This window comes from Geospiza fortis, unplaced genomic scaffold (assembly GCF_000277835.1).
Source record: "Geospiza fortis unplaced genomic scaffold, GeoFor_1.0 scaffold66, whole genome shotgun sequence".
NCBI lineage: Eukaryota > Metazoa > Chordata > Aves > Passeriformes > Thraupidae > Geospiza > Geospiza fortis.
The window spans coordinates 2386011-2409738 of NW_005054312.1; the positions used below are offsets into that span (position 1 = coordinate 2386011).

Genomic DNA, 23728 nt, shown 5'->3' on the forward strand with positions numbered 1-23728 from the left:
TCTCTAACCTATGACCATTAGTGAGCCTGGCAGATGTTCTCTCTGACTTGGTACCAAGGACTCCCCATTTAACCTAACATTCATAAAACTACCATCAGTAAAATTCTCCTTTTTTGTACCCAGACACCAGTGTACAGGGACGTTTTAGCATTCAGAAGTTCTCCACTAAGCCTCACTTTGCTCAGTGAGTTACTTTTCATCAGGTTCTAGGTACACACAAAATAATCCTACATGCAGTGTGGCTAAATTCTTGCTCATGTAAAAAAAAGTTGTATGACCTGGATTTTTATTTCAGTGAATTACTTTTTAGAAGGACTGTTTAGCTAAACACACACCAAGAGTACTAATAAGGTCTGTAAGTTTATCTTTTACTAGCACTGCAACAGCAAAGTTTCATATTTGAAGTGGGGAGCTGAGGAATCTTCTGCAAAATTAAAATATTTACATGATGTGAAGGTATAAATTAGCAGAAGGCAGAGTTTGTCATTTGTGTCTAAAAATGTTTTGCTGCATTATTTGATATTATTTGATAAAGTTGCTGGAAACATAGGTCATTTGGGATTTTTTTTAAGCATTGTTTAACAATTTAACTTCAAAAAGATGTCGGTTAATCTGTAAAGTCTTAAAACTGTAATTTTTCTTTTTTAATTATTTTCAAGTATTTACAAAGTATATATACCACTGGGAAGGAAAATAAGATGGAAGGTCAACAGAAAATGGAAGGAGCTGTTCCCTCCTAGCTGTAATAGTCCAATGTTTGGGTCTCAAAATTTATAAGAAACGCAAAGGGAAGTTATTTGAATGTCTGTGCTTTACAGTTTTGTTTTGTTTTTTAATAGTACGTCTAGCAAAATCAGTTTATTAACCTATATTGTTCTTAACCTGTGTTGCAAATTTCTTATTTCAGTCCCTGAGAAGTTCCTGCCTTCCTTTCATACTTCACAGACAGAGGACTACTTGGGAAAAAGGGGAGGAGAGGCAGCTGAGAGGAGAAGACTCTTTCTAGACAGAACACACACGATAAATCCTAATAATAGATTTAACAACCACAGATGCAAAGAACTAGAAAAAATTAGGAAAACTCTACCTCAGTACATATTAAACTATTTTTCCCCTTAAAATTTTATTAAGAAGGAAGGGATCTCTGATTTTCGGTTTTAACCTTTTAAAGATGAAGAGAAATTTCTTATTGAATGCCAAAACCTTTTTCCCCCTCCTAGCAACCCACTTTATCTCGGAAAGAACTGGCCTGTGGGAATGATACATTAGTGAGGCAGAAGTGCCTTAAGAGTTTTGGGATGAGGTCCAGGATACAAAAGGAGATGATCTGGGTAGTGTTGTATGAAATGCAAAACTAGAGGTACCTCGGACTATCACTGGAAGTGCAATCGCACTTGTGATGGAGAGAACCTCAGGTGTGTGCACATCCTGCTTGTACAGACTATTCTTTGAATTTTATGTGTCTGCCAGACACATTCAGAGGACACCAAAAAAATGTCAGAAGAGCAGCCCAACGCCTCAACGACACAGCCGTGACGCTCAAGGACAGCCTTGGCCCTCCATTTCCACGGGGAAAGAGGTGCCGTTAGCGCAGTCGGCCAGCAGGGGGAAACGCCAAACAAGTGAAGGAAAAAAAAAAGTAAAAAGAGGAAACACTAAACATGAGGAATAAAATTCGGCAAACCACGCACATCTCCTCAATTGAGATGGAAGGAAGAGATTCTGCTCTCGGAGAAGCAAAGCAGGATAAATGAAGCATTCTTCGAAGCATTCTTCCAGAATTTAGAGAGGAAACAGTGAAAGTGCAAGTCCAAAACACAAGCAAGTAAAGGCAAGCTTTCAGTTTCGTGTTAGCACAGAGTGACTGCAAATCAATTCAAGTCTTCTAACATCTAGCGTTTTGATGAAAAGCAAAATATTGTGACTAAACAAGTGAGAGGACTAAGCTGAAAGATTATATATTTTTAAAGGATTATTCAACATGAATGCATAAACTAATTTATTTAAAGTGAGCACACATATCCTAGAAGATCATTCTGCATTACAGAAGACTTCATATTACATTTATACAGAATCCCAGGAGTCTGGACTTTTTTTTTTCCCAAAGAAATTTCAGCAGGGCTCCAATTAGAGACCCCGAATTTCCTTCTACCTTATAAATATTATCTATGCAGCATTTCCATGCTTACGAAGTATAGTGAAAACTAATCAAAGGGAGTGCTGGTTAAGTGAATAAATCTGTGTTAAATGCACTTTGATAAAGGGCAATTTGCATGTAACAGACAGGAAACAGACAATTCCACAATGTGTTTTAAAATTAAGAAATAAAAAGCAAAATGTGATAATTTGTTGAACAAAGAAATTTAACGGGCATTTGCAATGAAGGAAAAAAGACATACCCTGCAGTCACAAGGGCTTTCTGTTTAAAATATCACTGGCTGAGAATCACAAGGAGCAGCAGTGAGATTTTCAGTGACAGATTTAGAGAGATTAGCTACACAAGCTTCTACTGATGTTACTGTTCCACAAATATCAGAGAGAAGCAAGTACACATGTAATAACATGCAAACATTTAAAAATGCAAGTGTATTGTGATTAGTGATTGTATGGCAGGGTACCTTAAAACAACAGGTAATCTTTTATAGTTCTGTATTTATAAAGTTCTTTCAAAATCAGATGCTGTATTTTCAGTAAAATCCTTGTCTCAATGTGTCCATGAAAGCTAAATGCAGTTTGCCAAGCATGCACAAGGAAAGTTTAGATTACTAGTATATCAAGAGACCTAAGTGAAGCCTAGTTCTGCTCAAAGTTTATAGTTCTACCTTCAGTTTCTTTCTTATTATTTAGCCTGCAGGCTAAATAACACTCCCAGAGTCAGCTAATCTAGCTGGCTAAGGCACCCTCCTTCATGTCCTCTTCCAGCTGAGAGGTCCTACCTCCAGCAGTCCTCACTTTCTGGGGGGAGTGGCGGGCGAGGGGATGTCACACTCCACAAAAAGTTGAAGTGATTCACAGATTGGTGTGGGGAACATCATGCACAAGCTTCAGCAGTAGAAGCACTGTGCTGGCAGCACGAGGGAGACTTGCCTTCCTTTTTTCAGCATTTATCAAGTTCCATTGTGCTATACTGGGTACAGGACTGTGCACTTTGCTGATTCTTTTTAAATAAAACGATCATCAAGAAGTGACCTTTCACCTTCCCCACACGGTCAGAAATTCAGCTTGTGAGCTACATTTTCAGTGACAGAGTCACATTTGAACATCCTTTTCATTTTGAAACTGGAAAACCTACAGAACAACTAGGGGTAAAGATGAATCTGAGTTTGGCAGTCCTGAATTCTTTCTGTTCTGCTTGTTACTCAGGCAGAATAGAAATCACTATTATTTTCTGTGTAACCTCATTATAACACAGGCATTCTTTAAATACTAAGACTAAGCCAACCTATGCTGACTTTGCTATGGTCAACTTTTATGTCAGTATACTGCAACAGGTACTGGCCCCCACTTAGTCTGTCAAAGTTCTTATAATAAACTGGACTCCTCAATTTAATTATTTCATCACATGCTTTAAAAAGAAACCATTTAATGTATATAAGGTACAGTAGATAAACTTGAAAATGAGCTGATAATACACATTCTTGTATTCTGTACTTTATGATACTGAAAAATACTTGAAAGAATATTTGTAAGAATATAGGAGTTCATTTCATCTGATGTGGATCTTCCATTCTAACAGGAAGCGACACAGCTCAAAATGAGAAACTTCACATAAATTCTTGCCTTTACAATACTACAGATCACTTGCTCTAATATGCTAGGCTTCTAAATTATTGCCAAAAGACAATATGAAAATGATTTGTTGGTGAACAGATGTTCACATGAGAAAAGTATCAAAAGAAAAATGATTTGTTTCTTAATCTGTCTTCAGATTTTACAAACAAGATGAAAAAGGTAATGTTCACCTGTTAAAATCAGGGTTTTTTTCTAGAATGAATACTGGCAATTCAATCTGACAAAGTTCTATGTAAAATAGTCTCAGACTTCTGCTGATTTTGTCGGATGCTTTGGACTCTGAAAAGGTGGCTGGGACCCTCTGCTGCTATCAGACAGGTATCACATTTTCCTCTCCTTTTAGCTACGACATCTAAGTACAGCCTGATTGCATTTAGTAAAAAACACTCTCATTTTATATTTGCATTTCATTTGCTTTTTAGCCAGACTTATTTCAATTTCACCAGCTATTATTTCTTTAAACCATGTTTTCATTTTGGCATTCAGCAAAGAAAGAAAAAAAAAAGGAAAAAAAACCAGCTTGAGACACTCCAACAATAAGTACTGTATTCCCTGTGTAGAGATTAATTAGATAAGGATCAAAAAGGTTTCTAGTTTTGTGTACTGATAAATTATGATAGAGTATGTAAAGGTATCAATGTGTTTCACACATAGCCTAAATAAAAAGACAGTAAACAGAATTTGGTAAAACATGCTTGCTTCAAACTCTAAATACACCAGAATATTGAAAGCTCCTTTCTCTCCCCCTCCATCCCAAAATAAAAGTGTGAGTGAGAAGGGATTTCATTACATTCTTAGAACAGTGAGAAGCGAAGTCAGAGGCAGTACTGGCGCTCAGCACGCAGGCTGTGCACACTCCCAAGTACGTCACACTGACAAAACACGCTGCCGGAGCGATCTGCCTTCCCCAGGGCCTCCAACGCGCTGCTGCTAGGCCTAAATCAGGTAGCTGTGTGTGCAGGGCTGCTGCAGATGAGCAGGAGTCCACTTCTTCTCCCCATTTCCCTTAGATTTAACTACCAGATTGTTCCAGCATCAGCTTATTCTCTCTGCTTCCTTCATCTGTAATGACTATATTTGAAAAGACAACAGCATCACAATTTACTGTGAAAGATTCGGCCCTAATTTTTTCCTTCTTTATTAGACCAGCTCCCCTGCAGCTTCTGAGCCATTGTCAGCTGTTGTTTTTTGTTCCTTGAATGCAACAGGACTTGGCCTGCCAGGCTGCATCACTGTTTTCACAGCACACCTCTAAGAGGAAGAAAATCTCCTCTTCCCTGCTTCCTGCTGAGCACTGTGAATATTTGGATTTTTCCTTTCTCGCAACAGATACACAAGTCCAACACTGTTGAATATTCACACATTCCTCTCTTTCAACACCAATTCCTTCTTTCCCTGTTTATTTTCATACAAAATTATTAAATGAAGGTGTAACTAAGCTGTGGCCCAAGTACCTCAGAAGTTTTTATAGAGAACTTCATTCTTCTGCCAAGGTAGTCCCATTCTGACAATTACATTGAGCCATTTACTTTACTTAATGCAGCATTTTCCTGCTCTTAGGATTTCTAGACTACCCCATAGCTCTGCTACACTCATGTTCAGGACAAAGAAATCTGTTTCTATAAGCCATGAACTTTCTCATTCAGGCAAGATGGAATAATGGTGAGATAAACCCCATATTTTCTCATAGCTTTACCCTGGATGACACTCAGGTGAACTACTCAATGCAACACAGCTTCATGGGACTGACACAAAACTACTGGAGAAACATAGTGGTATCAACTAAAGTATAGATGAATTCCCAAAATTCATCTTTGCCAAGCCAAGCAAAATGGAGTAACCTTCTGGAGGTCAAACACGTATCAGAATACTGCATTAAATAAATAAATACACACAAAAAACCCCTTTAAAAACCACTAAGACTTAAAGGTAAGTATAGAGATGCAAACTTTACCTGAACACTGGAGGCAAAAATTGACTCAATTTTTTTCTTAAAAAAATGTAATTCTACACTCAATAGGAAACCTAAAAAAAACACCAGTTTGTTTCTTCTAGGGACCAACTCAACTCAATTCAAAGATTTGTCTAGGCAAAAGTAGAGTTTCCAGAGTATATGCAACTTTTAAAAATATATATATAATTATTTAAACAGTGATTTAACCAGCTCATTGCAATGGAAACCCTGACAACACTTCAGAAAACATTTGTGATAGAGTCCCAATGAACTATTAGACAACAACCTACACAAAAAAAGATGGACAAGTGAGAACAAGTTTATATACACACCTTGGAAATACCTGTTTTCTATCCTCCATTACAGATTTGTTTTCTGATCTTAGCAGCTGTTTCCTTCTCTCTATTCTGCACAATATACCTCAACTGAATTACAACTTCTGTTTCAGTCCCTTGTCATTCAAAAAACACCTGCCCTAGAAGGAAGGAAAAGAAGGATGGTACCATTCTCCACACTCTTTTCAGTCCCCTCTGCTTAAAAAAACATATATGCTTGTTCCAGACAGAAGGTATTTAGGTCCCCAAAGCCAAATGTGAGCATTTTAAAGAATTCTAAACTCAGAGGTATTTAATGTCTCAGAAGTCAGTCCCAGTGAGTAATAGTCCCTCTTGTCATTTTAACCTGTGCTAAATGGCATATTTTCAAATCATCTATTGGAGAAACAGTAAGAATTTCATTTATTTCCGCCCTTCCTATTTTCTCAAGTTGCATTACCAAGCACATAACATCTGGCACAAGTTCTGTGGGAGAAGAGGCTTGTACATCATCCTTTCATATACTCTACAGGCTCCAGTCCTGGAAGAGGGCAGAAAGGCAAGAAATAAATTTTTTCTGAAGAGGACAGGAATGGTTGTTTACTGAACAGACCAAAGGACCCTGGGATCAGCAGTAACATGTGTTGCCAATTTCTGAAGATCATGTGACTTGCCTCTGTCAAGTCATCTTCCAAATACAAAATAACAATACCTGATTTATAACAATGCAAGTATTTATTTCTTGACTTTGTATGTTTTTAGAAGCATCTATTCACTAACACACAAAACCATGCTTTGTCCAATTAGAGACCAACACTAAAGCAAGCTTCAGCTGCTTAACTTCATGAGCTACAAAACCAAAACACAATATTCAGTCTTCTCATTCATTAAAAACTGTCAGTCTTACTTTTCAAAAATCTTCAAAGTTCTTACTCAAGCATTCAAGGCAACAGCAATTTTTATGAATTAAAATTTTTGTGGTTATTAAGTTTCTGCTGCAGTCACACAGTACACTAGAGACTGTTCAAATTCTACAACAGCTTAATACTAACCTACTAAAAAAATTTTTTTTCCACAACTTGCAAAGCATCACAAGCATGCACCCACACAAGAGTACAAAGTGCTGTGAGCTTCTGAATACAAAAATGTAAAATTGTAATTCAAATTACTAAAGGCAATTACAAATAGCAAGAAGTTGAAGGACGATTGATTCCCCCAACAATAACCTAAACCACCTAGATATCTGAAAATTTGTATAATCTATGCACACTGAGCAAAACTGAAGTAAAGGATGCAATTCCTACAGCAGGTAAATCAGCACTACCATGTGTTGCCAAGTTCTGAACTAGTTCATTTCAATATCTTCTGTCAAGTTACAGTCTGGGTGTCACATCTGCATGTTCCTACATGACACATTAGTCTCCTTGTCCTCTAGGCCAGGAGTCTTCTGGACAGAAGTGTCTGTTGTAGCCCTTCTTTCTACCCCCCAGATATAGGAATGAGCACTCACTACTGTGGGAGTTTAATTATTTAACACCCAATCAATATTTAGAGCAGCAAAAGATAGGTAAATTCACATATATAGAAGCATTACGTTCAAAAGAAATATTACTTGCAAGCAGTACTTATTCTCTGAAAAGTATCTGTTCTAACAGATACTTGAACTGTCCTAACAGTTCAACTAGTTAATACAAACTTCCCCCATAATCAAATTAAGATATTCTAGCTAGACAAGGAGTAAACCTATGAAAGTTAACACCTGCCATTTGCCTGGCAGTCAAACTGTCTTAAAACTCATTGATATCAATGCTAGGTGAGTGAGAAGTTTCAAGTTTCAAACCAGAGTATCAAATAAAAAAAAATTAAATTCTACCACAATAACAAAATGAGATGAGCAGAGGATTATTGGTATCTATTAAAAAAAAATAAAAAATAAGCTGGTCATACTAAAAACATCACAGACTTGGTTAAAAAGGCAAGACAAGGACTTCCACAAACTGGAAAAGAACTGAAGAAAAGAGGCTGGAATGAGGCAGGATGTAGGAAGAAATTATAGAGGCAGGAATGAATTATATCACCCTTTGAAGGTGATATAATTCATGATACTGAGATTACAAAGCACTGGCCATTTAAACAAAAACCCAAAACACAGAAAACAAAACCACACACACAAAGGAAAAAAAACCCAACAACAAAACCCACATTTCTAAGGAACACTCTCTGCCAAGTATTCATACAAAAGATTGCAATCTTAATGAAATGAAGCTTTTGGACATCCAACTTCAAAGCAAATGAAAAGAGATGCTGGAAGACCTACATCTCAAATACCAAAATGTTCATACACCATATTGCAACAAAAACAAAAGGAAGCAAAGCCATTTGTATACCTCACACCACCTTACAGAGTAAAAGTCATGAGAGGACCTACACAAAAGTAATAAAGAAAACACTGAACAGTCAAAGAGCAGGGAAGTTACCACAACAAGGATCAGGGTTAAGTCTGTGAACATACTTTTAACTTATCTGGCAAATAGAAAAGTTGCACACATTGTGATGCTTTCCACCATTTCAGATAGCTGTAATTAAAATAAACTTCAGAGAGTTACAGGGGATCTGATAATACCAGATGACTGGTTTTCATTTATCATTTTGTTGTCCCAGGTCAAGAAGTGCAAAATAATATACTCAGAGGAAAAAATAATCTAGCTATAAATACACAACGATGAAGTGAAACTAAGCATGACTACTTACAAAAAAAGATTTCAAGATTACTACAAGCAAACAGTTCAACTCTCAGCAGCAAGAAGTCTGAGAAAAGTGTCAGAAGGTATTAGAAACAGAACAGAGCAAAAACAGGCAACATTCTGCTGTGATGCACACTGCACATAATTCTGGCTGCTCCACCTCAAAAAAGGAAGAAATAGAAATGGTACCAAGAAGAATGACAACAAGACAGTATGTTTAAAACAAATGAAACTATTTTTTTTTCTTGCACCAATCTATCTCACACACAGAAAATGCAGGTAAACTGCACAGAACTTGGTGCTGTGAAACACTATGTAAGCCACAGATATTTATAAATTAGTTCAAAAAGGCAGCAAATTCACCTATAAATAGTTTGATGTTGCTATTCACAGTGCAATAGCCCAAATGTAGCTTCCATCTCAGACAGCAGCTAAACAACTGTCAGAAACCTACTGTTAATATTTCAGCGGCTGACAGAACGCACCCATTTCCTACACTGTTCAGTCAGCTGCTGCTGCTAGGCACTGATAAAGCAAGATGCTGGATTAGATGGACATTTGGTCCACCAGAGTATGCTAGTTCCTATGTTTAATCACATTGAGCAGCCATGCTGGTATATGTCTTGGTTTGTTTTGGAGATTGGTTTTCTAGTAAATAAACCCAGCTATAATTCAAGCACATAACATTAAAAGCAGAAATCACAGCTTCTGAAGCAGACATCAAACTGGTTTGTGTCATATAATGCAACACTGAAATAAAGCCATAAGCAAGTACTGAAGCTAAAGAGCTTTTTTTGTTTTTATATAATCCACCAGACTGCTGAAAAACTCTCCTCCAAGCCCCTCACCAATCAGGGTGTCAATGGAAGGAGACTCAGGCAGTCTCTCCTAACTGAGAAAGACTCAGAAAGTTGGAAAGCAGCACTAAACATAAGCCATGGATGTTTGCTGCAAAAACTGCTAAGACCCATTTAAGACTGGCAATGATTTGGCATCATCCCAGCTGACCAGAGGGAATATCTCCTGAACCAATGGATTCAAAAGGAACATGCAGATGAATGTCTGACTTCTCTCCAAGAAAACTGAACTTGTTTCAGGTCCTGCATGACCCTGGAAGAGTGCACGATGCTCTCTGCTTTTTTTTTTTTAATAAGGAAGTCTAGGTGAAAAAGTACTCCTGTCACAGAAAATGCATATGCTCAAGCTGAGGCCCAGGACAAACATCGAACAGAATTCTGCTACAAGTATTGCTAATCCTGCTAGAAAGCACTGCCTAAACAATTTGATGATTGTCTGCTTTCTCATCACTGTCAGCTTCCTTCTCTTCTGACAGATGAGCTTTTGAAGATAGCCAAACTGAAAGCCATGTAGGATACACAAGCAGGTCTCAATCTGGGGGAAACAGAGAAGTTTCATTTTCTAAAGCCCAAAATTACAACAGGTCTGGAAAACAAAGCAAGTGTCCAGTATATAAAACCTTCCAGTATTGCTGTAGGCAGTAAGATGAAGATGAACATACCCAACAAGCTTATCATCTTTACCAGGAACAAGCAACTATCGAGGATAAAAACATGCAAAAAACCAGAAGCAGCTTTATGACCAGTTTCATGAACTCACAGATACTGCCTCAGTGAGATTATTCTCATCTACACTGTTGAGAAAGCTGACCACAATGCAGTTTATATGAGAAAGATCCAGTTTACATGAGAAATTCCTAAAGTCACATAAAAGGACAAGAAAATAAGAATTTCAGGCAATGCTATTTTTCCCCTTCATTTCACATAGGAGCTATTATAATTTCGTTATTTAAAGAACCCTCTCCTTACAGAATCATACAGATTGGTTTAGGGTTCTTTCATTTTGTTTTGCAGGGGGAGGTATCATCTACACCAGTAATAGCATTGGAATTGGTCTTGCTGAAAGAAAACAGCAACACAGTGCCCTTATCCTAGAGATGTTTGCGCAAACTACACCAGCAACAAACAGCGCTACAAACTAACAATTCAAAGAAATTGACACTCTTGTTTGTAGTTGGGAACTTTGGATTTACTATATGTTTTCTCACTCCATGCTGACGTAGGCTCAATGTTTCAGGTTGAATTTGTTGGTATCTCTCAGAGAAACACAGGAAGATGCAATCATGTGTGTGTACTGAGTTTATTCATGCTTCAGTACTTCTGTTAATCATCCATGGGGCAACGTTTCTCTCTTCTCCATCCCACCAGCAAATCCATCAGACATGCATAATTTGTCTTCCTGATACATAACTTCGAAAGTTTTCTTCTCAAGTGCTCCATGTTTCATTAAGAGTAACTTCTAGTGTACTCCCAACAGTTCCTCTCAAATCTTATTCACATTTTTTGCTCCCAATAAAAAACAAATGCTTATCCTCTTGCTCTCCTCTCAAGTTCTAGGCGAGTTTCTGCACTTCCCTCATATCTACTGATACTTCTTCAACTACTACACAGGAAAACTCTGTTGATTCCTATATATTCCAAAATATAGGCATTTTGATTCCTCGTACTCCCTTCTCACACACTAGGATGCACAGAGATGGAGGAACAACTGGAAAACTGTACAGATATATCCAGATTTATGCATACTTGCCTGCAATTCCAAGCCATTGGTCCTAGTGATGATGAAGGCTGATCTTCCCAGTGCAATACAGTTCTCATGAAGTTGCATACTTCACATTTCCATGACACTTCCACACAAAGCAAAACTGCTTTCTTTTGCAATACAAAGAACAAGAGTTGAAAGTCTTTTCTCAGAGGACTGCAGCGCCAGTGAACAATGTCTCTTTGGATCTCAGTTTCTTTAATGCCAAGGCAATATACCCTGCCCTGAGATTTATTTTACAAACATTTCATTAAGCAGTGGTGATGTATGCAGGACTAATTGCACATGAACAGAAGCACGCCAATCACTGAATTGTTAACACAAGATACTCTCTGAAATTTCATTAAACCCGTCTATAAATCAAGACATGACCAAAACAAGAATTCACAGAAGTCATGCTGCAGAGTATGAGACGTAGTGGTTACCTAAGCTGCCTTGTGTTTGGCCTTGAATCTGTCTCCACAGTTACAGAGTAGAGATGTCACAACACACAAATAGTTCAGTAAAGACACTGTACTAACCCAGCTTACTGATGAAAGACAACTCCAGGCTTATGCAGAAGCAGTCTCAAAACATGAACAACTCTTAATGAAACATGAGAGGGGCATATGCCAAAATTTCTGTGTTCCATATACATCCTAAGACACCAGCAGAGACCACCAGCAGTGACACTAAGGGCTATGGCTGTAGATACTCCAGAGCAAGAGAGATGCATTTAAAAGATCATGATTCAACATCCCATCAGAGCCCAAGAGCTTAACAACATGGGTAGTCACAGACATGGGGTTCTAAGCACGAGATTCACAGTTTTAAGTGAGCTATTTACAGTAAACAGTGAGGTGTATAACAAAAAAGGAGCCATACTTTTCATGTTTGCATTCGAACATAGGTCCCTTACTATGCAGCACTAAGAGATAGTGGAAGCAACACCGGACCCAGCCAGCTGTGACAGATGCAGAAACTTGAGTATTGCCAACTCTACTGATTTTTCACTTGGAAAAGGCATTTTTACAAATTAATAGAACAAGGTATCTGTCCCTGAACAGTACTCACTTGGGAGGATTGAAGAATTCTGCACACATAAGCTGTACACAAAACAGTTTTAACAAGCAGTTAAGACTCCAGCACGGCCAACACTCATTACTCAGTGTTACTTTTGCTATGCACTGACCCATTCCACCCAACCAGACCTGTAAAATCCTTTGCACCAGACTTAAAGTATGGCACAGAAATAGTGACGGTATGCAGTAAAGTACTAGTACCTCATTCATATGCAGGACATAGACAAAGTACATTCAGGAGATGTTTTAGAAACAATCATACCTATGTGATAACATGTAATTTCTTGTATTTATACATTGCAACAGAGCTAGAAAGGTAGAAAAAAAAATCAACAGCAACAACCACCACCACCTTTCTTCTCTTTTTTCATGTTCTGCAGAACTTAGGACTGTTTCTTTGCACCAGTGCTTACCCATGCAACTCAGACGTTACTGGATTTCAAATTCACATTTATCATTATCTCCCCACATATCGGAAGGTCTCCCATTCCCATTCAAGCCTTTACTTTTCCTTCAATCCAAGATGACCTACAAAAACATATCCAACATTTCAAAAAGAAAAAAAAATACCAAATTTATTTTGTACAACCAGTTTTACAAGAATCTCACTTCCATTGGGACAACACTACCTACTTGTACACCACCCATACTTAATCAGTGTATCAGTTCTAGGCTCACTTTTGTTTACAATATCGCAACATTAAGGATACAAATAAAGCAGACAGTTTTCTGGATTAAACACACAAGGGAAGGCCTCCCTTCCTAGTTTAAGGTTTTCAATAAAATTACTGTAATGCAGAATAAATCAATTTCTCTCTCTACCTCAGTTTCTAATCCAAACATGGGAATAATGATACTTCCCAGACTGACCTGTTATCTTTTAAGTAGAGCAGATTCTTGAATAATAACAAGCACACCTATACTCCAATGAATAAACTATGCTGATTCACATCAGCAGATTGCCTGGGCCAAATTCCATGTTGCATTAACAAGTCAACAGGAAGCACTCCAAAATTATTACACTGATGTGCTCTGTCTTCCTTCCCCTACATACCAGTCAGCTGGCATTCTCACTGCTTCTAGTACACAGGTATCAATCTCAAATACTGTCTTTCCTTCCCCTTTTATTATATTCTCCCTCCTCACCCCCTAAAAGACTTTTTTTTCTTCTTTCTCCTCCTCAAAACATACACAAATGGGAACTGTAGCATCTGGAGAATGGTACTTGTAGCTGGGGTAGTCACACTCAATGTGGGAGTACTGATGGTAGTCACTAATCCAAAAGGAAGAATTCAAGTAACTATACACTTTATAGTTCCTTTCTTCATAAAACCATGATTATTCAACACAAGTAAAAAGATTTACACACTAGGTTACAAACATAACACTGAATCACCGGGCCAATTTAACATGGAATCACATAAGCATACAATTAGCATTTAATGGCAGAAAAGTGCAGGACTGCTGTACAATGGAAGTAGACTTCAGCTACAAGAAAACTAAGTGTCCAAAACAGTTTTACTCACACTGATTGCCACAGATTTTTAACTGATTGTTTACTTAAAGTTGGAAGAATAAATTGTAGGCTTATCTAATTTTAGTGGCTACTATAAACAGTTGAAAGGCATATCATTTTCAACATTCACAATGCTGACAGAGAGTGAAAGATATCACAGAACATGGTATGATTGCACTTTCTGAACAAAAGGATTGGCAGTTCTAAGAAGGCTGTTGTGGCAGCCAATTATTTTTATTCCCAAGGGGCCAGGGTGCTTCACCCAGAGGAGAAGGCAGCAACATGCTGCTGAGGGCCACTCCTTCACGTCCCCTCACACCAACACCATCAGAATCTTCTCCTGCTCTCCTGGGATCCACTGATTGCATGTATACAACAGCCCTACACCAACATTGTCCTAGAAGATGGAGCAAACTACCCCATGGCAGGAAGATCTACCACAACAGCAGAGACTAAGACAAGACAAAACAGTGAGGAGCACTAAACTAGTGCTGTGTACACCAGTATGCATTTGTATGTGCCAATATGCAGTTGTATCAAGACCAACACTCACACTACTGCGATATCAGTGTAGTGCCCATCATTATGGAGACTGATTTGCAAAATTACTCTTTAAACAAATGGTTTTGTTTAAAAATGATCCGATTTTTAATGATCCCATTGCTGTACTACAAAAGATGTTTAAACACATCTCTCTACACACAGGCACATACACACAAATTCTCGTGCACTCCTCTCATTACTTTGTCCTTACATATTCCTCTCCTTACCATTTCAAGAATAGGGTTGTTGTGGGTTTTGGGGTTTTTTTCTTATTATAAAGTCTTTGAGAAAAATCACAGTTCCTATCAATTTAAACTCTGGTTATAATCCTGTGGGGGGGAGAAGGGGGTGGTGGTGGAATCCATGAGGACTAGAAATACACAAGAACATTTACTGTATAATTTTAAGTCCCCTTCTAATGTAATTTCTGATCCCCAAGAAACTCATATGAGCCTTACTGCCAATTGGAATACCAAAGAGGTGTCATAGGTAAAGGGTTAAAATGCATCCTGCATATGTGGGAATATGGAAAAGATATGTTTAAAAATATGCAGATAGTATTTAACTCCATTTCCCAATTTATGCAAGAGTTTCTGAAAAAATGACAGGAGCTTCTGGCTTACCTGAGAGAAAAGTACTGGCATGTCTGATGTATAGTACTTTCTACACACAAACAGAGATTTAACAGATACTTTTGCCCTTCCTTAGTTTAAGCTTTCAAGTGAGTTAGAGTGAGATTATCTATATACATGATGATGAAATCACCTAATATATAAAAAATGAATTAAATATAAGGAAAAAACAGCATTAAAAGAAAAAAACAACCACGACCACAGAAGTGTAGATTAAGTTAGCAAAAGGAAGCCAGAAAGAAGGTCCCAAATGGTGAGGAAGATACTGTTACCACAGTAGGGTACTAACCCTGCACCTGCATCTCCCAGGCCAACACCACCAGGTTCTGACTGACTGCAAAGAAAGCAGCTCATCACCACAGAACAAAAAACATTTCATTACACTAAACACTACACAAGCTCTTTCTCAACAGTGAGGCATCCAAATGTAATTCCTGCAAGAAGTAAGGTGGAAGAAGAAAGACATTGTAAGTCTTATGGCAAGAAGAAACTGCTACACATGGACGAGAATTATGGGAAGGGAGGGTATTTCCATGCTTATTTTAGAGGCTGACATTCAAAAGAAAGTAGAGTAGGTGAAATACCCCAAATTGCAGGTAGAAAATGGAAACAGGCTGATTCTGAAACAAATTTCATAGTGACAAATCCACTGACTTCAGCACAATTCTCTAAGACCGCAAAATAAGAGGTATGGTGTGGTGGGTTTCCTCTTTGGGAGAAGAACTGCAGTAGACTCACGGGCAGGTACCTGGCATTCAGAAAAAGCACAAGCCTGGCTAGTGCTTCCCAATTCATTTCTGACCAGAATGTACTCTCTAAAAGGGTAAAAAAGGGGAGCTCAGGTAGCCACATCCTTTCCTTTTGGGGTCATTGACAAAAGCATCCTTAATACACCAAATTCATGCTCCACACAATAGATTTACATGATGAAGATGCTTATCAGAGACAATAACTGCAAGCTAAGCAGCAGTGAAATGGTATCTGGAGTTCCAGCTAGATGCAAATTACCAAAAAACTTCATTATTAGTAATATAGGCCACTGTAGTCCTTTTACAGAGTTATGAAAAAGGCTTGTTAGTGAGGTTGGGGGGTTGGATTTTTATTGTGCTTTTAATTGTTTGGACTTAATTTTTTTAAAGTCCATCACAAATCAGGTTATTCAAATTTCAGACCAAATATCTCAATGTCACACTAGCAAGACGGATAGAGACAGAAAGTATTCCTTGGACACATCAAGGACTAATTATTAGCCTTCATGCAAAATTTTGTCACACTAACAAATTAAGTAAAAGCCCTGAATAAATAGATTCCAAGTTCTTACAGACCATTACAAGAGCTCAATATTAACCCCTTTTTTAAGGTATAGCAAAGACACTAGGAGACAAAGTACCCAGAGGGATCACCAGCAGCCTCTGGTGCCAAAGTACCCCCAGGGATCACCAGCAGCCTTTTAAACAGATGTCAGATTCTTCAAATTTTGTCCAGAGCTTCAGGCCTGCAAAATCCACTTAAAACTCTATTTTGGGGGGAAAAATCCTGGTACTCTCAATTCAACTGTGAAGTTTCCCATTGGCTTGAGCAGGGCCACAATTTCTTCACAGATGAGGACAGATTTGCTCTTATGAGATAAGAAGTACTTACAGACGTTTTTCTTTACAACTGAGCATCAAACCCTTTTGTACATCCGTACTTCTCACTTTCCTTATCTGGGATACCCTGATACAGCAGCGTTACAAAGGGCACTGTTGTAGGCTCTCTACAGAAGGTAAAATGTCCTTGAAGGACAAGATACGTCATCTTTCCACTACATATAGATTTATCTTGGTTTCTTCTCTTGCCTGTTGTATAGGCCCAAGCAGCCAATGAACAGGAATTTCACACTTGCATAGCAACAATGTCAGCCTTTCTAATCATGTCAAGATACTAATAGTAACTATTTCAGCTAAGTGCGTGTCCTGTCAGCAATTTGCTCCACATGGGCTGTCAACGGGCTGGGAACACTTAAAGAAAACTATATTACTGTTTACCAAGTCCTTCCAATTACAGTACCTGCAAGGTTTTTGATTAATCTCTTCACCTTTTTGTATCAGTTTTAAACAGTGTCGGCAACATATGGTGTGTACAATGTATCAGTGCTGACAAAATACAATCCTGACGCAAGGAAGCCATTACCACCTAAATATCTGCCATATACATAATCTGTACAGGTGAAGGAATGAGAACTTTTTTTAGGTTTTCGGTGTTTTTTTGCACAACCTATGAAGCACATGTGAGTTCTGAATTTATAATGAGCAGTATTTCTGGACACTTACTAAAAGAAAAAGAATTTTGTCACACAGACCTAGATATTAGCTAATTATGGTGATTACAAAGAAGTTACTTTCCAACATTAAAAGCCTGGAGGTCTTAATCCCGTTGCTACTTATAGAGATTCGATTTCAGGTATTCAGCTATTCTCTCTAATTTCTGCAGGACTTAGTGTTAAAAAACATGACTTCTTGCAAGACTGGAGCTCTAATTAATTTCCCCAAAAACATAAAAACAAAGTGTATTTCATATTGTCTGACACTTAAATACAAGCCTTTTTATATTAATATCTCATACAAACCGAAGAACAAAGAAATTTACAGGGATCAGTTAAAGTTAAGTGTTTGCTCACTTGAAAATGAACTGCATTATCCAAATCACGGCACACGAGATTACAGCAAATACTAAACTTGTTGCTGGATGAACAACCAAAATCAACTTAATGTCCACTTGAACTTTGGCAAATCTGACTGAGTGTTTTGTGAAAATACACAGTTTCTACAGATATAAATAAAGTATTCTGAAAAGTTACTATTCCTCTATACCAACTTCAGAAACACCTCACATTCTTTGATGCGAGTCTGACGTGAGTTCAAGTGCAGAGGTCAGGACTAAACACACCTGACAAAAACTGCCAGATGTGTTCTGCTTCTGGCGGCACCTGCCAGTACCTGTGTTTGTGACTCTGTGTCCCCTTGGGAACCAGCAAGGGAGTCACCAGCCCCTACAGCATGAACATAAATTGGATCCCCTGCTCTGATGCATAAGGCACCTATGTCATCACTCACTCTCAAGAAACACAGCAGAGAAGTGAGTTCTCATCAGTTAAAAATGCTGTTAAAACTCTCTTTCACTGTAGGAAAAGAAATCCACTGTGACCCACTGTCCTGCCAGCAACAGGAAAGGACAACATGGCTGCCATACTGCCAGTAACAGAAATCCCCTTCTGCCAAATGTTTCCATCCATAACACTGCTCTGAAAGATTAAAAATCCCCAGAATGTCAAATAAGATACTTGCAATAACAGATGAAGCAAGGTGTTAGTACAATTATTATATTCTTTGTACAAAAACACATAAGCAGTTGGAAGACTTCCTTCACAGACTGCTTTTCTCTAAACATATTATGCAACTATAAAGTATTTTTACTTGTAAACAAAAATACCTGACTGCTGCACAGGCTTAATCTGACCAACAAGTACTGGATAAGGTATTGAGAACTGCGTTTCTAGAATATGATAGAATCTTAAATGCTTCACTCCAAATCCCCAACTTCCGCTCAAGAAAACTACAGGTCCCAGGATGCCTTAGGATAGCACAATCCTAGCAGGCCATTGCAATAAAAACAGAGCACTGCACACTGGGGCCTGTAGTTTCCATGAGCACATTCTTACTCAAGATGAGACCAGATGTAGGCCATATTGCACACTTCCACAGACCTGCAAACAACACACACCCCCCGAACAGGGAGACCGCTGCTGGTAAACGTCAGGTAAGCGGGATCAATAGCCAGTTCTCATGTGATGAAGTTAAAGAGGCCAAAGATCTCTGCAGAAATAAACATCAGCTAACCAAGAGTCCTCACGGAATAGCAGTTTGGCTACTTTTAAACATGCACAGTTTGCTGTAGTTTTTTAGCACCTTTTACTGAAGTGCAACAAGAATTTATGGGGCTTTCCTCCCAAGACTGCTACATTTAATAACATTAAAGAGTACTCTTTTGAATAGCAATAGGAAAAGTATGTTTGGTGAGGGGCATATTCTCCCAGTCCAGAATTCAGTTATCTGGAAACAAATTGCTCTCCTCCTCCATTTCCACAATGTGCTGAAGCAGGGGCTTGCCTCTCTCTTCTGAAAAGAAGTGGCTCTTAGCTGAAAATTAAATAGCTGTGTCTCAGCGTAGGCCTCAGAGAGGAATACGCTGTACTTCAGTAAAGGGAATGGCAGCTCCCCCTACCAGTCTGTTCTAAGAAGGTTTTAATCGAGGAAGGAAACAACCAGGGAACAAAATGAAAAAGTCCTCCTTTTTTCCCCCCTCCCGCTTTCCTGAACTCTGGATTATTATTATTAAAACAATTAAAAAACAATAATACACATATAAAATTCCATCTAAGAACTTATATGCTTCCCTAGTCCTTGTAGTACAAGACAGTCTTTGCAGCATTTCCAGGCTAGCAAGCAGCACCTGCAGAAACATGCAAAAGAAAAAGGACCGTGCAAAAGGAAAAGGCTGGGCCAAGAGAAAGACAGCATCCCACTACAAGACAAAGAAATGGTGATGCTTCAGTCACCTGAAAGTCATCCTGATGCACTTCCCTATAGAGGCAAGAGGCCTCAGGAGCATCTAAAGGTTTTGTCAATACAGCAATGCTGTCCATAGGCCAGACAGCTGTTGCCATAGTTACTATCAGCCAGCTTATCAGAAAATAATTATTGTGATTACTCAGAAGTTTTGCTAAAACAATTTAAAGCTTCAATAGGATACCACTTGATCTCTTCAATTAACTGTTTGCAACTATGCTGCCTTTGGGATCCATACAGTTAACTTGGATCTGCAGGGTTGAAGTGGAAGAGGGGAAGCAATCAATGTTCCTTCTCCCTTTCATACTGACAGCTTGTATTTCATACGCAGAAACAAGGAAGCTGAACCACCCCTAAGCCTGGCTGCTCTGCTAGAGTTCTCTCACAGGCCATCTTAAAGTCACAGGCTCAAATCTGCCCTCATTTGGTTTAACTACTCACACATCCATACTGCAATTCAAGAAACACGCTGGCTACATTTTCGAAGTGTACTTTTAATTACATGTGCAAAGGTAGAGTCCCTCACTTCAGAGGCAGGTGACACAACTTCTGTACCAAGTGAACTTTCTCTCTTGTCCTACTTGTCAGGTAGAAGGGCAGAATCAGAAAATTCACATTTTAAGAAATTGGACATTAAAAATGCATAGAAGCTGTATGAATGTGGCCTAGAACAGAGGTCAGAGGAAGCAGAGCCTCACTACTCCTGTACCACTTATAGATGCATTCCCACCAGTAACAACAAACATTAGGCTTAGGCTGGGGTCTGGGGGCTGGAGGCAGCGTGTTTGTTTTGTGGTGTGCGGTTTTTCAAAGCATGCTTTGAGCATACAGTCTCTAATCAAAAGAGTGAGCATTTGTAATGACAGCAAACAAGAAATCTCAGGCAAGAGGGAGCAAATAATAGGTCAAACCATTTAGGCAAAGAGCTTTTAAGGCATGGGGAACTTATTCCACCAGAGATATTAAGCTGGTGTCAACAGTATACCAGAAAATAATGCTGCAGATAAGCCTGTATCACGCAGCACATTTTTTCCTCAAAAACCTGGAATGATCAAACTATTAAAACAAAAGATTCTGTGGCAAAGTTTGGGGTTTGTTAGGACAGTAGGCAGGGAAGACCAAAGGAAGGGACCTGTTAGAACTTTCTACACTATAAAAATTATTTTAGGGACAGGTGATTACAATGCAAGTGCATCTTTCCTCAGCAATAAGTACTTTTAAAAACTCTTTAGATTTCTGTACATTTTACAGCCTATGATCTACGCTTCACTTTTGTGAAGTTTTTACATAACAAAAGCAGAATCAAACTTTAAATCATACTTTAACAATTTCAGTCCAGAGAGGAACTTTGTAAAGTGCAGGAGCCATAAATAAAAACTTATGAAAGGAACAAAGCTGCTGCATTTATTTTTTTTTAATGAGACTCTATGTGCCATAAAGAAAAAATTAAAAGAAAATGAGAAAATACAAAGCTGCCCTCCCCCCACACCAAATGTAAACAAAATTATTTTTTGCCTGCATAATGCATATCTCCACCACCAGCACAAGCCAGACACTGGCTTTGTGCTATACTGAACAGGAAATATTACTGTAAGGTACCTATAAAAACTATCCTTCTATACCCTCTAATTACAAGGTACAGAAGTAAGTACCAGCCCTTTGCATTCAGCAGACATCTCAAAACCCTTCTGTGCTCTGCCCCACCTTTCCACTATATGGTTTGTTCCTAAAAAAACTTTGTGCTGTTAAAATACATCAGAAACAGGATGTGAGCTGCTTTCTGGCACAGAGTAATTGAACAAGGGCAATTCACGAATGTACAGGAGCCAGGCCTTTTGTAGAGTGTTACACTTCTAGTATACAGCTACACACGTGACTGCACAGTTGTGAGCATAAAGGGTGAATGGACAGTGAAGAAATATTATTAGAAATTTAATAATAGGTTTTTAGCACTGCCCCTTCTACACAAGAAGCCCCTCCTGAAGGAGATGCTTTACAGCTCACGTTCCATGAAGATGGCCCTCCAAAAAGCAAAGCTCTATCACCCTATGAAGTTCTTTCTTATATTTAATATTTGAAACAAGTAAAACCATCAAACCCGAAGCAGCAGTGAAAAGGTTAGGATGACCAACACGTTTCTCACATGACATTCACCTTGAGTTTCTGGTACCCATGCAAAATGCCAGTAACACATGAAATAAGATAGTCCATCCAGGTTCCTTCAAACTAGACTAAAATAAAAGAGAAATCTCCATTGCAAACAATTTCCAGTAGTATCAATTCATTTGACCAAATAAAATTCTTCATGGTTCTGAAGAAAAAGGATAAAGGAACTGAACAGCTACAATGTGTTCATTATAAACAAACTGCACAAACAACACAAGTGATAGCCAGGCTCACTATCAAAGCTTTCCAACTTCACACAGAATTATACAACTTTTTAAGGAGTCAATAAAACACATCTTATTTTCTAAAAAAAAACCAAAACAAAACCAAAAGTCCATGACAATTGTGTCCTTTGTAAGGATCCACGCCAAGATATTTTTAATTTTTTTTTAATCATTATTTCTACAGTGAAGTTTAAGAGGCGCACACAAAACCTCATCTCTAAAAAAAAAGTAAAGTTGGAATAAGAAACAGTTAGGAGCAACATTTGAAACACAGCTGAAGCTGAATAGCCTACACTGAGCAGATAGCTTTACAAAACCTAAACTTAAAGCGGAAATGTCACTGTTGAACCTGGGAAACACAACAGCACTTTTTTCTAAGCAGCCTAAGTTTTAATTTCCTACTTTTGCTTTTTTTAAGTTCTTTGAAGGAAATTTTTTTTTATTTTTCCTAAAGGAAGAAAATCCCTTTCAAATGCCTGCTTCCATCAACAAGACTAGTTCAGGACGTACACAGAGGAGAGCAAAGATTAAAAACTTTCAGGTAAAAATCTTAAAAACACTAGTGGCAAAAAAATTATTAATAACAAAGACTCCTTCACATAACATTTTGAATCACACAAGATAGCTAGTTAGCTTTGCTAGTTAAATGAAAAATCACCAAAACACATAACGGGATCCACTCCAAATTTCTTGTTGCTCTTGGTCACTAAGGCTGAAATGCTGGGATATGACATAGCTGACATCCATCTGGCGGCAAGTACTCCCAGTGAGCAAGCACCTACCTTCTGCTAGACAATGGGTCTCAAGACCTTGAAGAGATACTCTATATACACTACTATACAACATGAAATGAATGGATAGAGAGGCTGCTCCAAAGTCCCTCTGTATCAGCTCAAACCCCTATCTGATATAACTATCATAAAATAATCTCTCTACCATAGTGAAGTTGAAAGTTTTAAAAACATTTGAGAACCTCATAATCTATTTTTTTAAATACAGTTTTAAGGTTTCATTTACTGAGCTACAGAATTTCTTTCTAATAATAAACATTTAAAAATGCTCCCAAAGAAAGTTTCATGCAACTATCATGAAGCATGCACAGATATAAACAAAATTTCCAAAGATTGTGATCTTTCTCCTAAGATATGATAATTAACTTCTTGAACTAATATGGGTAGTTATGCTATTTTTTTACTAAAGATCCTGTTTTCAGTAGTAATTTAAGGTTACTATTTAATAAAAACTATAAAGTTGTATTATGCACAATCACTAACAAGTTCAATATTAAAGTTCTGTAGTTAATGTTAACCTGGTAGAAGTAATGAATTTTAGAATTTTAAGTGCTTTTTTTAAACAAGGCATTGAAACACATGTCTTTTTTTTCACAAATGAAGCCTCAAAATAAGCCTCCCTTCATCAAAGTTCGAAATTCTCCTGCTAATGTAGCAGGTCTAGCGTCACCAGCTAACTCTGGGAAATCACAGGAAAGCCAGAGGAAGCCAAGTTACAAAACTGAAACTAAGCAGGTGTCTTCATTGTTAGAAATTAGCACAATG

General features: G+C 38.1%; 1 protein-coding gene across 7 annotated transcripts in view; it reads right to left on the bottom strand.

The window, feature by feature from the left end:
* PHF21A (PHD finger protein 21A) overlaps nt 1-23728 on the bottom strand; it is a 127232-nt gene that overhangs the window by 100079 nt on the left and 3425 nt on the right. Inside the window, exon 1 of one of the 7 annotated variants that reach the window (XM_031055764.1) lies at nt 12898-12913. The exons of the other annotated variants lie outside the window; for them this stretch is intronic. The gene's annotated coding sequence lies outside the window, so the exon portion shown is untranslated. Of the gene's footprint in view, nt 1-12897; nt 12914-23728 lie in introns of those variants that run through there. 7 annotated transcript variants of the gene reach the window in all.